This window comes from Rhinoraja longicauda, chromosome 2 (genome assembly GCF_053455715.1).
Source record: "Rhinoraja longicauda isolate Sanriku21f chromosome 2, sRhiLon1.1, whole genome shotgun sequence".
Taxonomy (NCBI): domain Eukaryota; kingdom Metazoa; phylum Chordata; class Chondrichthyes; order Rajiformes; family Arhynchobatidae; genus Rhinoraja; species Rhinoraja longicauda.
The window spans coordinates 78,804,153-78,821,784 of NC_135954.1; the positions used below are offsets into that span (position 1 = coordinate 78,804,153).

At 39.9% G+C, this 17,632-nt stretch overlaps 1 protein-coding gene across 1 annotated transcript in view; it reads right to left on the reverse strand.

Annotated features, from left to right (window-relative positions):
• Positions 1–17,632, reverse strand: part of LOC144606022 (histone deacetylase 9-like) — a 514,560-nt gene that overhangs the window by 486,643 nt on the left and 10,285 nt on the right. The gene's annotated exons all lie outside the window — the stretch shown is intronic.

The window sequence follows — 17,632 nt, forward strand, 5'->3', positions numbered from 1 at the left end:
GCACAGCTCAAACAGCATCCTAAAGTTTGCTGACGACACGACCATCTTGGGCCTCGTCACAGACAACAATGAGATGGCCTACAGAGAGGAGGTAAAGGCACTAAATAGCTGGTGCCAGGAAAATAACCTCTCTCTCAATGTCAGCAAAACTGAAGAGATGATCGTGGACTACAGGAGACAACGGGGGAATGGACACCTCCCCATCCACATCAGTGATGCTGAGGTTGAAAGGGTCAGCAGCTTTAAGTTCCTCGGTGTGCACATCACTGAGGACCTTTCCTGGACACTGCACACAGACACAATAACAAAGAAGGCCCATCAGCGGCTCTTTTTCCTGAGAAGACTGAGGAAGTTTGGCATGAACGCCAGCATCCTCAGAAACTTCTACAGACGCACCATCGAGAGCCTGCTGACGGGCTGCATTACAGTCTGGAACGGGAACTGTTCTGCCCACAGCCACAAATCACTACAGAGAGTGGTGAAGACTGCACAGCACATCACTGGCAACTGTCTCCCGGCCATTTTGCACCGGCGGTGCCAGCGGAAGGCACACAGCATCATCAAGGACCACAGCCACCCAGCACACAGGCTGTTCTCCTTGTTACCCAGACGATACAGGAGTATGGCTGCGCGTACCACCGGACTTGAGAATAGTTTGTACCATCAGGCCATCAGGCTTCTGAACTCATAAACACATTTCAAATCATATATGTTGATTATTTTTAATATTGTCTTTTTACCTATTTTTAATATTGTCTTTTTACCTTACTAATGTCATTTTTAAAATCTTATTTATCCTTGGAATATTACTGCTGAGGTGATCCGTTGTCTTGTCAAATACATTTCATTGTATCATTGACCCTGTGCCAACCTACATATGACAAATAAAATGTATTATTATATTATTATTATTATCTGATCTGTTTGGATGGCATGCAAAACAAATCTTTTCACAGAATCTTAATACATGTGACAAATCTTTAAAAAATGGCAATAGATGGTGCATTTTGGAAATGGATATCAGAAATTCTAATGGAAAAAGCTAACAAGACACCATTTAAGTATACAAATTTATGAGGGGCAGAGGCAAGGACAGTGAGAAACATTTCCCTCAAAGGAAATGTCTATTACCAGGGGACATTGATTTGAAATAAGAGGTATAGAGAATTAGAAAGGATAGGAGGAGGATTTTATTCGTCTAGAGGATTGTTGAAATCTGGTCGAATAGATGGTGGAAGAAGAGACTCTTGCAATATTTTAATAAATACTTAAATAAGCCTTTGAAATCCCATGGCAAAGAAGACCAGGAGCTCAGTGCTGGCATGGATACCGTGGTCTGCAGGGGCTGTTTTGGTTTTGCATTACTTTCTGATTAGGGATGGGGTAATAGTGTACAAGTGTTGTTTATTTATGAGCAGTAAAAATAAATGATGGTGAGGGGACAGTACCCAAGGACCTAGAAGTGTGTGTGTGTGTGTGCGTGTGTGTGTGGCTGCCTGCCTGATATGTATGTGTGTGCATGTATGAGCTTGTGTATTAGTGAGGGAAGAGCAAGAGAGATGGTTTTAATACAGATAAATGCAGCAAAATTAGTTGCACCATTATTTAATTCATTCACAGTATTCTATCTCAATTACTCTTGATAAGGGATTTGTGAACCACCTTTCTTCACAGCCTAATCCACATTCTAGAAATACTTTCACTATGTTATTTGATAGGATTTCCAGGATTTCTGATCTAGCCACATCGTAATATTCTTCCAGTTCAGGGTGGTTTATGGCATGGTGAAAAACTTGGAGTTACTGGTGCTCCCACGAGCCCACCATCTTAGTCTGTCTCAGTGGTAGAGGTCATGGATTTGAATGGTGCTGTAAAAAAAGCATCATGTCTTGTGATGCGTTCTGTTGGTAGTTCAAATTTGAGAACATGTAGTAGAGCAGCGATTACTACTACCCAATAGATTCATGAGTTTTGGTTCAGGTCATATTTAGCAGTCGGTGCAAAAATATTAGTGAACATTTTATTTCTATTATCTTAAATTAGCTCTAGTTAAGAGAATTAAAGAACATTTATTTTTAATTCTAAATGCTGCAAATGGGCTTAGCATTAAAAAAAATAGCCATGGCAACACCATCATCTTTGCAGGATGAGAAGTTTCTTCGGGAAAATGTTTCAGCTAAAGTTTATATTAGTTCCTTTACAACAGAGGCCAGAAGAGTTTAGACACCAACCTTTTAGAAATCTTTTCTGAAAAATTAAACTGCACCCAAATGGGGAAAATTCAAGGGTCTAAAGCTAAAAACAGAAAATGGTGTTCAAATTGGAAGGAAATAATTGGAATCCCTGAGTTGGCTGTTTCAATGTATCCCAGAGTAGATTAGTATTCATGTTTGCACATTAACGAGCATTTCAGAATGAGGTTACAAAGATAAATCTCTCACACAGCTGGATTTATTGGTTGTTGGAATCATAGAAACAATTGGACAATGCAGCAGAAAAATAAACAGCATATGTTTCCAAGGTAAATATATTCCAAAAATCCAAAATGTACACAATTAACTCTTCATCTTACTATTACACGATTAGGTGTTTAATGCAGAACTTTGCCAATAATGTTTAATTCAGAATTTCAATGAAGAGCAGTTCCAGTCACATTTCTGTTCTTGGTGATTTATTTAATGACTGACAAAATAATTATTGGATTCTTTCACACTTTAGCAAACTGCATTGTACCAGATTTACAAAGTTTGAAATTCTCTGGCTTCAGTGGAATGAGCTCACATTCTCTTCATTCTGTGATTAAGAACGTGCTATTTTGACTTTGAAGCAATAAAACAAGTGACAAATTCAACGTTGGAGACTTACAAAATGCAGACGAATGCAAGTGCTCAAGGCACTTAATGCTCGAGTTATTTATACCTTTGGCCAGTATCTAAGTGGTGCTGAGCTTACCTTCCAGCATTTTGTTCCTGCAGTTTATTATATGGATTTCAAATATAACCACATTTTATTTATGGACCTTGTGCTTTGATGAGGACCATTCCAGTGCAATAACACCCCCAAGTGGAAACATAAGGGATTGCAGGTGCTCAAATCGTAAGCAAACAATAATATGCTGGAGGAACTCAACTGGTCAGGCAGCATCTGTGGAGAGAAATGGAGAGACAATGTTTTGCGTCGGCACCGTTCTTTAGATTGAGTAGAGGAAAGATAGGTAGCAAGAGGGCAGAGGAAAAGGAGAGGCAAGAGCTAGCAAGTGAGAGGTGGATGAGATAAGGAGAAGTGGATTGGCAGGCAAATCAAGTGGGGTGATAGAAGAGTGGAGATAGTAACCAAGGCCGGAAGAGATAAGTGGAGAAGACAAAAGTGTGCAAATGGCAAAATCTGATCAACAAATTAGAAATGAAATATCGAACCAGTACCAAAGGGAGGGATGGTGAAAAGAAAGGAAAAGTGGTGGAAGGAGAAAAATGGAGGATCCGGTTGAGTAGATGGAAGAGGTAGAGAAGGGAAAAATAACTAGATGATGGGGACAGAGGTTGTGGAAAGGAAGGGGGTGGTGGTAAGCTGAATAGATGAAAAGTGGAACTGTTATCTACAATTTAGAATTCAATATTCATGCCATTGAAGTGTAAGCTCTCCAAATGGAATATGAAGTCTTGTTATAGACAATAGACAATAGGTGCAGGAGTAGGTCATTCGGCCCTTTGAGCCAGCACCACCATTCAATGTGATCATGGCTGATCATTCTCAATCAGTACCCCGTTCCTGCCTTCTCCCCATACCCCTGACTCCGCTATCCTTAAGAGCTCTATCTAGCTCTCTCTTGAATGCATTCAGAGACTTGGCCTCCACTGCCTTCTGAGACAGTGAAGTCCACAGATTTACAACTCTCTGACTGAAAAAGTTTTTCCTCATCTCCATTCTAAATGGCCTACTCCTTATTCTTAAACTGCGGCCCCTTGTTCTGGACTCCCCCAACATTGGGAACATGTTTCCTGCCTCTAACGTGTCCAACCCCTTAATAATCTTATACGTTTCGATAAGATCTCCTCTCATCCTTCTAAATTCCAGTGTATACAAGCCTAGTCGCTCCAGTCTTTTAACATATGATAGTCCCGCCATTTCGGGAATTAACCTTGTAAACCTAAGCTGCACGCCCTCAATAGCAAGAATATCCTTCCTCAAATTTGGAGACCAAAACTGCACACAGTACTCCAGGTGTGGTCTCACTAGAGCCCTGTACAACTGCAGAAGGACCTCTTTGCTCCTATACTCAACTCCTCTTGTTATGAAGGCCAACATTCCATTGGCTTTCTTCACTGCCTGCTGTACCTGCATGCTTCCTTTCAGTTGACTGATGCACTAGGTTCATTACACTAAATCCAGAATTGCCTTCTCCCTGGTAGGCTCCAGTACAAGCTGTTCTAAGAATCCATCTCAGAGGCACTCCACAAACTCCCTTTCCTGGGGTCCATTACCAACCTGATTTTCCCAGTCTACCTGCATGTTGAAATCTCCCATAACCACCGTAGCATTACATTTGCGACATGCCAATTTTAGCTCTTGATTCAACTTGCACCCTATGTCGAGGTTACTGTTTGGGGGCCTGAAGATAACTCCCATTAGGGTCTTTTTACCCAACAATTCCTCATTGTTGTTTCGGTTTTCACATGGCCTCGCTCTGACAGTGGAGAAGGTAAAATACAGACAGGTCAGTATAAGAATTAGCAAGAGTTAAAATGACAAGCATAGAGAACTCTAGCTGGCCTTGGTCTAGTCGATGCCTGGTCTCACTGATGGGGAGGAGGCCAATTCATGAGCACTAAATGCAATTTAGGAGTTTGAGAGAGGTGCACGTAAATCTCTGTGTCATCTGAAAAAACGGTTGGGGTCCCTGAATTGAGGTGAGGGAGGAGGTATAAGGGCAGGCATTGTACCTCCTGTGATTGCAGGGGACAGTGCCTGAGAGGAAGCAGGGGAAGTGGAGTAGTAGGAGTGAACAAGGAGTCAAGGAGAGTGTGGTCTCTGCAGAAAGCTGGAGACATCTATCACTTCCCAACGCTTGTTTGACCCACCGAGTACACACAAACCATCGATCACCCGTACACGCTCGATCTATGTTATCCCACTTTCACATCCACTCCCTACACACTAGAGGCAATTTATACAGATTAATTAACCTACAAACCTACATATTTTTGGGATGTGGAAGGAAACCCACACGCTCACAGGGAGATTGTGCAAATTCCACACTAACAGCACTCAGTCAGGATTGAACCTGGGTTTCTGGCGCTGTGAAGCAGCAGCTCTACCAGCTGGACCACTGTGAAGCCCTTCAACACCCCTTCTCTTGCCCCTTTTTTATCACATATCTCCTCTCTGCTGCATCAGTCTGAAGAAGGTCTTGACCCGAAAAGTCGCCCATCCGTGTTCTCTAGAGATGCTGCCTGACCCGCTGTGTCAAAACTCCCAAGTTGAGCTTTCAGTCAGAACAAGTGCAAGGTGCTATTTTTTTGGATCACATATTATACATGTATATACATTTATTGTACCTCAGCCCACTGATGAAACATTAAGTATGGATGTTCCATTAAGAATGAAATGCTCTTACATATGTTCAATACATTTATGTGCCCCTTACTGAATACAATAGGTTATTTGTACAATTCTTGAAGAGTTGATGAAGAAACTTGTAGGCCAGTACCAAGGAAGGCTATCGTCATACTAATATTCCAAACTTCAAGAGTACCTCCCGGATTATAGGTAAGTAAGTATATTAGCACTGTACAGAAACACTTGGATTGTTGTCAAGTTAGTGACCACAGTAGCCATTCTTATTCCAGTTTCTTATAAAGATGGGAGTACAATGCTATTACATCCTTCCAAAGAGACACACTTATTGACAAACATATACACACAAAACTGCAGTCCTCATAGTTATTGTAAAGTATATGGTCAACATTAAATTGTGACCACATTACCTATCTACTTTTATCTTGCTGCGCAAGTGGAAACTAAAAGAAAATTCCTGCTATGGTCACAATTGTACCTATGATTCATATTTTGAAATCTTCCCCTAAATAATTACTACTTCAATGTTGGCAAAGCAGTTATCCACTCAAACTTAATCTGATACCATAGAGTAAACGCATAACATAAGCAAACAACTTCGATCCACAGTTCAACTTGCATTGGAAAGGAAGAACTTGCTATAATTATAACTTTATTATAATGATACAATTTTAGTTATTAACTGAGAGTCAGTTATTTAAAGTAATTAGTTGGAGTAGACTTGGAGCAAAACACAAAGTGCTGGAGAAACTCAGTGGGTCAGGGAGCATCCGTGGATGGAATGGCAAAAACATTTTGAGTTGGGACTCTTTGATTGATTGATTGATTGATTGATTGATAAATACCACATGGCAACTGGCCCTTCAGCCCACTGAGTCCATGCTGACCATTGATCGCCTTTTAATGCTATTTCTTTGTTATCCCATTTTATCACACTTTTTCAACCTAGTGTGTTATTTTCCCATCCAACTCACTTAACCTATCGTTGCAGATGTAGGTAAAACTCATAACTACTAATAAATGGTTTGGTGAACTGAAATGTTTGGCTTCAACTTCTTCACTGTCATATTAGCTGACTGAGAGAAGTTCATGATCTTCAATTTACTTGTCATACATGCCCAGCTGGACAGGAAAGTTAAAATGAAGTGCCACTGAATGTATAAAGAATATGCTATTACTGATTAATGTATTTTGTTTTAATTTTATATTAAGTCCCAATGGCTACAAATGTATCCAGATGGGAGATTGTTGGAGTTACTCAGCGAGTCAGGCAGCATCTCTGAAAGACTTGGAAAGGTGACATTTCAAGTCTGGATCCTTCTTCAGACTCAATCCTCTTTGCACTTACGTTGGGCAGTATTCAAGCAATGTAAAATGATGAGAACAATGAGGTCGAAGTAGGAATGGAAAAGAGAATTAAAGTGAAGATATTGGTATTGATATTGTTTTTGTTGTCACATGTACTGAGAATGAAAACCTTTTGTTTGTATGTTTTCCAATTAAACCAAATAATGTATAAAGGTAAAGAAGCTATACACAAGTACAGTAGGGATAGAAAATAGAAAAATACCAGAGAACAGAATATAGTTTTGTAGCAGTGCAGCATTACAACAACAGAGAAGTCCAATGGGTTGGCATGGGCAAGTTGAGCCGAAGGGTTTGTTTCAGTGCTGTATGACTCTCAGCTAGTCAAGTAGCATCTCTGGAGCAAGATACAAAATGCTGCAGTACCTCAGTGGGTCAGGCAGATTCTCTGGAGAACATGCATAGGTGATATTTTGGGTCGGGACCCTTCTTCAGACTCGACCCCACCGAAACATCACCTATCCATGTCCTCCAGAGGTGCTGTGAGGCTTGCATATATTTTGGCATGTGGATTTGTTTATGTTAATTTTTCTTGTACAAAAATAAGTTTCCTCAAGCTTTCTACACAAATAAGACAGAGGAGGAATTCTTGCTCAGCAATTCAGTTCAGAAAGTAGCATTCATGGCTTGGAGGATAGAACGATGTAGCATAGAAACTGGACCTTAGTCCCACCATGCATGCGATGATCACAATGACAATTTAAACCATATAATCTGCCTGCACATGGTCTATATCCCTCTATTGCCTGTCTATTGATGTGCCAGGCTAAATGGCTCTCAAATGTTTTTATCATATCTGTTCCCACCACACCCCTGGTAATACATTCCAGGTACCTATCACTGTTTGTGTAAAAGATTTGCCTCGCAAATCTCGTTAAAAATTCCACCTCTCACCTTAAAGCAATGATCTCCCACCCTGGGAAAAGGACTCTAATTACCACCCATGATGTTTGATATACTTTTATCTGTTCATAGACTAAGCTCAGCATTTAACATCATCATCCCCTGCAAGCTGGTTACCAATCTCACGCAACTTGATCTCTACGCTTCCCTCTGTGATTGGATCCTCGACTACCTCATCAACAGACCACAATCTGTACGAATTGGCAACAACACTTCCTCCTCGATAACCATCAGCAGAGGAGCACCTCAAGGCTGCCTGCTCTACTTATTCTATCCTCATGACTGTGTAGCCAAACACATTTCAAGCTCTATCTTCAAGTTCGTTAACGACACCACCGCTGTTGAATAAATTACAGATGCCGAAGAGTCAGAGTATAGGAGGGAGATCAATCGACTGACCAAATGGTGCCAGAACAACAACCTTGCTCTTAGCATCAGTCAGACCAAAGAACAGATTGTGAACATTGGAAGGGGAAGGACAAAGATCCACAAACGTGCCTTCATCGACGGTATCGTGGTGGAGTGAGTCAAAAGCTTCAAATTCCCGGGCGTGCATATATCTGAAGATTTGTCCCGGACCTAGCAAACTGATGCAATCATGATGAAAGTCTATCAATCCCTCTACTTCCTTAGAAGATTGAGGAGATTTGGTATGTCAACAAATACTCTCTTGAAATTCTAAAGATGTACAGCAGGGAGCATATGACTGGTTGCATCATGGCCTGGTTCAGCAACTCAAATGCCCAGGAATGACAAAAATCACAAAATGTTGTGAACACTGCCCAGTCCATCATGGGTACTGACGTCTCCTCCATCTAGGGGATCTACAAGAGTCACTGTCCTAAAAAGGCAGACAGCATCATCAGAGACCCACACCATCCTGGCCACGCTCTCATTTCACTCCTGTCATTGGGAAGAAGGTATAGCAGCCTGAAAACTGTAAGATCCAGTTTCAGAAGCAGCTTTTTCCCCCTAAAACCATCAGGCTACAAAACACTACAACCTCCAAATTGGCTCCGAACTATATAAACTCGCATGTTACATATCTGTCGTGACCCTCAACCTCTGAAGTCCAGAAAAAAAAAGCAATCCAATTTAGTCCAAGAGGTAAGAGACAAAGGACTGCAGATGCTGAAATCTTGAGCAAAATACAAACTTTGGTGAAAATGAGCAGGTCAGTCAGGAGCTGTGGAGGGACATGAACAGAGGGCTTCTGTTAGGACCATTCATCAGACTGATGAAGTAGAGAAGTGATAACTGATAGAGAGAGAGATGATGGGAAAGGGTGGTGCAAGAGTTGGCAAAAGATTGATGGATTCGGGTTAGGAGGGATTTATTGGCACTTCAGACAGGTGCGGAAGAGAAGGGTGGGCATAGTCACGGATACTAGAGATGGTAAGTGGAGAAAGCAAAAGGCTCTACATGGTGGAACCTGATAAGAAATGAAAATGGGGAGTGTAATATAGAGCCTGAAGAAGAGATGGTGGGTAGAAAGGAATTGGGGGAAGGGGGAGAAATATAGAGATCCCTAGGTAGGGGAGGGGTGAGTGATAGAGGAGGTGGAGGAGGGTGAAGGAACTGGGTGATGGAGGAGAGGAAGTGGAAAAAAGGTTGTGTTGAGGAGGGAGGGTGGGAGAGGTAACTAGATACATGAGGAGGGGAGAGGTTTACATGAAATGGAACATTTAATGGGTTATAGGCTACCTACGTGGAATATGACATTCTATTGTTTGAGTTTGCATGTGGCCTCACCCTGGCAATGGAAGAGACTAGGAACAGACAGGTTGGAATGGGAATGGGAAGTAAAATGACGATCAACCACGAGCTCCAGCTGGCCTGGGCAGACAGAGCACATGTTCAGTGAAGCGGTTACCTAGTCTACACTTGGTCCATTCTTTCTTTATTGCTAATACTCTCTAATCCAGGTAACATCCTGGTGAACCTCTTCTGCACCCTTTACAAAGCCTCCTTATCCTTCCTGCAATGATAACTGTTTATTTTCCTTAATCTGTGTGACAATGTGCTCTGTAAATCTTTCGTCATTGATTTATGCCTTCTGTAGCTTATTAATATTACATCATGCCGCTCCCAGCCACTGAAGGGATATTAATGAAGAAGCTTAATGGCAAAGAATAAAGCCATATTCCTGTGCTAACCCACATTATCTGAGCCCCTAATTCCATAGGAAGATTACACTTATGCTCCTTCCTGCTGATTTAATTGCTTCAGTACACTGAAGTATTAAACAAAAAAATGGATAGAGTACATTGTCACATACCCTTTCTTGTGTCAGGTGCTTGTTTATACAGAAATTGCCGAGATTTCTTTGGGACTGGCACATTTTGGTGGTATTCTTCCCATTGTGTTGGGCTTGTAAACTAGAAATAATAATTTAAGCTTTGTTTTTATTTTTTATGGGACATGGATATGATGGCATTGCCTGACATTAATTTGTCATCTGCAGTTACCTCAGACAAGCTTGTGGTGAGCAACCTGGAACCTCAGCAATCCATGTGGTTAAGGGACTCCCACAGTGTTGTTTCAGCAGGACATTCCATACCATTTTGGATTAAACCCACTGACTCAGGACGTTAGAAAGTGGCTTAAATGATAATTGTTCTGATGCCTTCCTCATTGTAATTGTGCTCATCCAACAATCTTCTCCTTTAATTGATACTTTCCATGCCTCATTAATATTACATGTTATCTGCTATTCCAGGCTCTGCTGAAGGAATATGCTGAAGTGATATAAATGAAGCTGCTTAACAATGTTCACCTTTGTCAAATGTCTTCAGCTCTTGTGACTTTGGGCATTATACCATTGTACAATTATGTAGATTGCTTATGCTTATTAATTACCAAAAGAAGAATTAATAAGTGTTTTTCAGAAAGCACAAAAAGCTTGCTTGGTTAACTCTTGGTTGCTGAACTAATAATAATTTCAAGGCTTGACTGTTATTAACATAATTCTCCGCTGTCACACATAAGTGGCTTTTCTTCTTTACAAAGCTGGGTAGTGACCCAAATGAGGAAGGCATCCCTTGCAAGCCTAATCCTTTTAGACACACTTTCCAGTACGACCTCTCTCAAAACCGGACCACTAAAGTCAATTAGTAGTTTATTTTCTGATTAACTCTGTGAATTGTCAATCAAATCATCTCAGTGCTATATCAAAATATACCTTTTCCTATAAAGCTATCCGGGGGAGCCTGGTACTAAATAAAGGGGATTTTATTAACAACAAGAAATTTAATTTGCAAAGTAATGGCAATATGGTCTTGAACTGTACTGCACTGGGGGCAAACATTCCTCCCGCCATTCATTCGTAGGAAAAGCAACACCACGTAAAATAAAAGCTACCAAACAATTAGAATAGAATAGAGTAGGCATTGAAACCAATAATATATAAAAAGGAAAATTACATATGTGTAAAAGTTGTTCACTGTTCCTTTAGTTTTATTTTAGCCTAACCCCATCCTAACCACGCTGAACCATAATTAATAATATCTATTGAAAAAATACTTCCTATCTTTGCCAAAATGTTAGTGAAACAATTAATTTTCTACAGTTTTTCCAACCAGCAGGGATAGTTTACGCTGGTCAGTATGCCTCAAATACCTGATACGTTAACTAAATGTAAAAGAGGAGGAATTGTGTGAGACAATGGAAGCCAGAGTGTAAATTTTTAAAGTGCAATAGACCTGCACGATTTTCCACTTGCCACAGATATACCAAGTGATCTTGATATCATCTTACACAATAAATTATTTAACGCAGTCAATGCTGCATTTCCGATTAATAGAATGATTAAACTATAGCATTCCATGCAGAAATAAAACATATGTTTGTCATCTCATTGCTATTAATTAAGGTATTGCCTTACACTACATTATGCTTCAGTTTTTAACCCAAAATGTTAAGTTTTCTTTTCAAATTCCCAATAAAGAATATAATTTCTTTCATATTGCCCATCTACTCGTCACCAAAAGAGTGACCAAATTCTTACAAGGAAAGTATGCACCAAATGAAATAAGCAATTCATTTTGAATGTTTAAAGTTTTGTATTCTTTCACATGCAGAAACGCTGGCCTGCCTCTGATATTTTTGCATTTCCATGTGTGTTTCTACAGCAATGAGGTGTGCAATAGAAACACAGGCAGAATGAGACTTATGATCAGACTCAACACAAATGAATCATTTTATTTTATGATATTCATACTTTATTACAGTTTGTACCTTTTGCTTGTATCACCATTTCATATTTAAGAGGATAGACTAAGAAAAATCCCAATCTAAATTATTAAATCATTTCAGGTATGAATGGGAAGGAACTGCAGATGCAGGTTTACACCGTAGATAGACACAAAATTCTGGAGTAACTCAGCGGGGCAGGCAGCATCTCTGAATAGAAGGAATAGGTGATGTTTCGCATCGAGACCCTTCTTCAGACTGAGAATCAGGGGAGTGGCACAGAGCTAAGGAAGGCTAAGGTGTGAGAACGAGACATCAAAAGAAATGTGGTTCAAGGTAAATCCAGATTAGATCATTGTTAGCTGGAAGAAGGTGACAACAATGCAAACAGATAAAATGTAATCGGGGGACAGTCAGACTGGTCGGAATACTTAGAAGGGGGAGGGATAGAGAGAGAGGGAAAGCAAGGGTTGCTTGGTTAGATAAGTCGATATTCATACCGCTGGCGGTAAGCTGCCGAATTTGCAGGAGGGTTGGGGGGGGGGATGGGGGGGGGTGGGGGGGGGGGGGGAGGGTGGCTGAAGGCATTATTTCTATTTGCTGTGGAATGGATAGTTCAAATAGAAAATTAACTGGATATATATACCCAGGAAATAATTAAAGAGCATAGTAATAAAGATTAATATTGAATATCTTGCATTAAGCACATGTAGAACTTCTGATATGATATATGATGCCAAGGTTCATTTTCAAATAGCATATTCTACGAAGAGCACCATGACCCTTCATTTAAAAGAGCAAGTACAACCATCAGTCATTGCATAGCCCGACTGTTGAAACCTCTCTTTTATATACTTGGTGTACACCTTTAGAAATGTTATATTGGATATTTTGGGATGACCCAAAGCCACAAAATGCAGCAGAGAATTTGTTTTTTTCTTTATTCTTATATCTATTCTGTTACATTCTAAATTTTAGGATGATCAAGGGAAGGCGTCACATTTCCTTAATGACCCCACTGTGAAATGAGCAGTATTCCAGGCAGATTCATGTTAAATCCAGATATTCCACTTTTTCAGGTTCAGTGGAGTGAAGGGATATAGCCTCTGGAGAAGAAAGTTTTACCTTGCTATCCAGTTGGGAAACGTAAGACCAGGACACAAATGTTTCTACTTTGCATTTCTATATTAGAATTTTTTTTAAAAGGGCCAATCCAAAATGGAAAGGACTAAACCAAAAATCCTTATCCTAAAACAAACTTGTGTGAAGCAGTATCAGCAGTCAATGTTCAAAACATTGCTGCTTGATCTGAGACCCAACAAGCTTTGCAAGCTGAAATTAATGCATTGTGTTGAAATAAAGATTCAATTTGAGAATGAGACTGTGTGGTGGATGTTTGCAGGATAGTTGACATCAGGAAAAATCATGGCCAAAATGAAAGTTATTCTGCTGATATATTCATTTCATTTGAGCATAGTTTACTTTTATGAAATTGGTAGAGTGTATTTTACCTTCCCCACCCAGAGTTTTACTGCTTACATTTTGCCTTGGTGAATATTTGGATTTCTATTTGTTCATAGAGCAAGCATTGAATCCACATCTTCATGCACACAAGATGAACTAATTTGTCTAAATTTTCCAAGAATGTATTGGATTCAAGCTACAATAAGGTTGGACTCCTTTCGCAACTCCTTCCGAAAAATTAAGCCAATTATCTTTTATCTAAGGTGAGCAATATTTCTTCTTCTACAGATGAAAGTCATAACTGAAAATTTCAAAAGTTTTTGTGATACATATTTTTTTAATTTTCTCAACAACTATGGTATAACCTTATGTTATCCTTTATTTTTTTTACAGGTAGGCCATTGGCAGCTCTCTCCAAAACTTTTATAAAGATTATTTTGGACGCCGACTCTGGAGAATTTTGACACCACAGAACATTAACCTCAACTATTGGCTATCTTTGATTGCACTGAGAACTACAAGATTTTTGCACTAGTATTGTGTATTGTTTTTTAAACATTTATTATTTATTATCTGTGTATATTGCGTTTACTGGGTTGTTATGCTGTTTTAAGAATGTTATTGTTCCTTTGTTAGTAATGTGACAATTAAACACTCTAGTTTTTCCCTCATGTCATTAGTTTGATAAATCGTGTAAACAAAACCTCCAAAAAAGAAAGATTTCCTTCAAATACACCAGATGTCAACTTGTTCGTCATTCAGGATGTAACTAATTATCCTGAACTCCATTGTTCCAGTTCCTATCCTCAAACTGTCATGGCTATTTCATTTCACATGGCCATGAAAACATGTGAACAATATTGAATCTGCACATCCTGTATTTTCTGCAAAAAATGCAATAATTTACATCATCTACACTTTACTCTGACGTATCAAATTATAAAGCATCCTGGAAATGAATAACTTTCACGATTTCATTATTTCCAAATACGATACAAAATTACAAATTAGAAGCAAAAGGGAAAAACAAACTTTAATATTAAACAAGATTCTGTGTCTGATGATAATGGAAAATGCAGGGCAAACTTGAACAATTTGATTGTGCATCAAGAGAAGAAAGAAATTGAGTAAGATTCAATAGATCTGGTCTAGTACAACTAGTAATACAACAAATTATGTTTACTTCCAGTGATAAGAGAGTGTAACCAAATGGGAGATGTGAGGGTGTAAATGTACCTTTGGTAAGCTGTCCCTGTGAAACTAAAAAAGCACGAAGATGTCTCGATGTTCACTGATGTATTAAATCGACGACTCTTCCTCAGAACTGAAGAATTGAGAAGGCAAATGTGTTTTAAATTGTAAGAAGGAAGAGTGGAGATAAAGGGAGAATACTATAGTTGCCATGGAATAACTTTACCGGCAGTTGGAGACAAAAGAGATAATAAGCAAATGAACAAATAGAAATCCAAATATTCACCAAGAAAATGAATTACCTGAAATTGTTCAATTTAGTGTGATTTCCAAAGGTAGAAGGAGGCTTCTGTTCCTTGTGCTTCAATTAGATATCACTGGCACAGTGTAGGAGATAAAAGGAACATAGTCTTTGTTTCCTTCCTGCTCCAAGCCTCACTCAAGTCAATCCCAATAAAATAAAGACTGCATTGGTGACAGTTTCACCACTATTCCTTTCATACGTTAATTCTTGCAGTACACTTTTCTCTAGGCAAACCACTGGTAGCTCTCTCCAAATTTTTCATCAATATTCTTTTGAATACAAACTCTGTAGACGTTTAATTCAGAATTAAATCTGATTTTTCAACATACTCCTTTCATTGAGAACTCCAGGCACACAAAACAAGGGCAGATGTTTATCCTCAGTAGTTTACACATCTTCCTCTCCCGTCCCCTTTCAGCATTCTCAATGAACCATTTCCTCTCTGACTCGCTGGTGCATTTTTCCATCTCCACAACTACATCCCTTCTCACGGAACTTTCCCATGCAACAGTGAGAGATGTGGGACCTCCCCGTTTACCTCTTCCCTTCTCACCATCAAGGGACCCAACCAGTCCTTCCAGTGAAGCAGCTTTCATGTTTTCCATTTCAGAATCTTGCATTCACTGCTCTAATTTGGAGAAACCAAACATAGGTTGGGTGACTACTTTGGCCGAACACTTCTACCCAGTCCACAAGGGTGATCCTGAACCTCTGGTCACCTGTCACTTTAGTGGTCTATCCCATTCCCACTCTAATCTTATTGTCTTTGCTTTCTCACGCTGTTCAAGTGATATACAGCGTAAGGTTAAAAAACGTGGCTCGTTTCCCATCTAGAAACACTGCACCTCTTGTGAGTGAATTTTTTTAAGTCGTGATGGTTTGGTGTGGAGATGATGCCTTTGAATGCTAGTGTTAGGCAGGCTGGAGCAGTACCGGCTGCTTAATTTAGTTTAGTTTAGTTTATTAATGTCATGTGTGCCGAGTTAAGAATGAAATGCTTTTGGTTGTGTGGTATCCAGTCAGAGAAAAGACGATACACGAATGTAGGGTACAGGACTGCATCTTGGCCAACAGAGTGTGGCTGGGCCATTGCTGGGACTGACATCACCTGCTCCATGTTGACAGACTGGCTGTAACCTAACGTTTCCTGCTGGATACGATGGAAGCTGTTGCCTTCCCTCACATCCCGCATCCCTTTTTGATTGGCTGTGCAGCCCGTCCCAACCCAGAGATTTTCTCAATGGTGGTTCACATAGTGCCAAGAGGCCACACTTCCTGTCCTAGCTCTCCCAAAGCCAATCCTCACAGGAAGCCTCTCCACATCGAATCTTTGGTACGTCATTGCCTCCGGAGAACTAACAGATCCCTGCACTGTAGTGTAAGCATACTACAATATGGAGGGTCGAAATTTCCAATACATTCCTAGAATAACAAGACTGAGAGTAATGCATCTCTCTTTATAATAATGCCATAATAGCCTGTCTTAGTTCTGATTTCAATTAGTGCAATAGTTCCTGGAAATGCATCCTTACATGAGGTACTGTTAAATTAGCTCTCAATGAATTATGTACAAAGACATACAGGTCAGTCTGAACATTAAAACTTTTCAATATCTCACCAGTTAACAGCTACTCATTTGTTCCATAGATTTCCACTCAGGTGGATGGCGTCACATTATATTCATTTTGCAAGATCCTCATCCATTCTCTTGAGTGGTTGATATTCCTGTGAAGTCTCTCTGTATTTTCCTCATGAAATACATGCCACCTAGCTTTGTATTTTTTAAAAAATTCTTTCAAGGGATGTGGGCTTTGCATACTTTATGATATCTTTTCTCCAAGAAAGAAACTAGCTAATTATTTATATGGTAACTCCTTATGAAGTTTGTTCTTTCATGAGATATCAAATCATTTAAAACATGTAAAATAACAGTAACTGGACATTGGATCCAAAGCTGCCATTTTTATGTGCAAATCTTGCATTCAAATGTTTTTACCACGGTTAAATCTTTAATTATTCAACCACAATTGCCATCTTGAATTGCTGAAGTCCTTGAACCATAGATAAACCGACAGTGCTGTTAGGGAGGGTTCCAGGACTTGGACCCAGTGACAGTGAAGGAATGGCTATATATATTTCCAAATCAGGATCATGTATGACACGGAGGACAGGTGGTGGTGTTTCCATGCTTTTCTTCTTCTTCTTCCAGCTGGTAGCGGCCGTGGGTTAGGAAGGAGCTTTCTAATGGAGTCTTGGTGAGTTGCCACAGTGCACCCTGCACATAGTACAAACTGCTGCTACTGTGCGTTGGTGGTGGATTGAGTGAATGGTTGCAGATGTGGTGCTTCTCTTGCGGGCTGCTATTCCCTGTATGGTGTCAAGCTTCCCGAGTGTTGTTTGAGCTGCATTAATCGGATTCAGTGGAGATTGTTCCATCACACTCCTCACATATGCCTTGTAAATGGTGGACAAGCTCAAGCAAACAGCAAACTTGTAAATATCACAATTGATCCCCTCAACCAAATTGGTGTTAATGATCTCTGTACTGATCCCTGCATCAACCTACTATTGCTCACCTCCCAAATTGATCCATTATTCCTGCACCCAGTCTTTTGTTCATTTACCAATCTTCAACTCTTT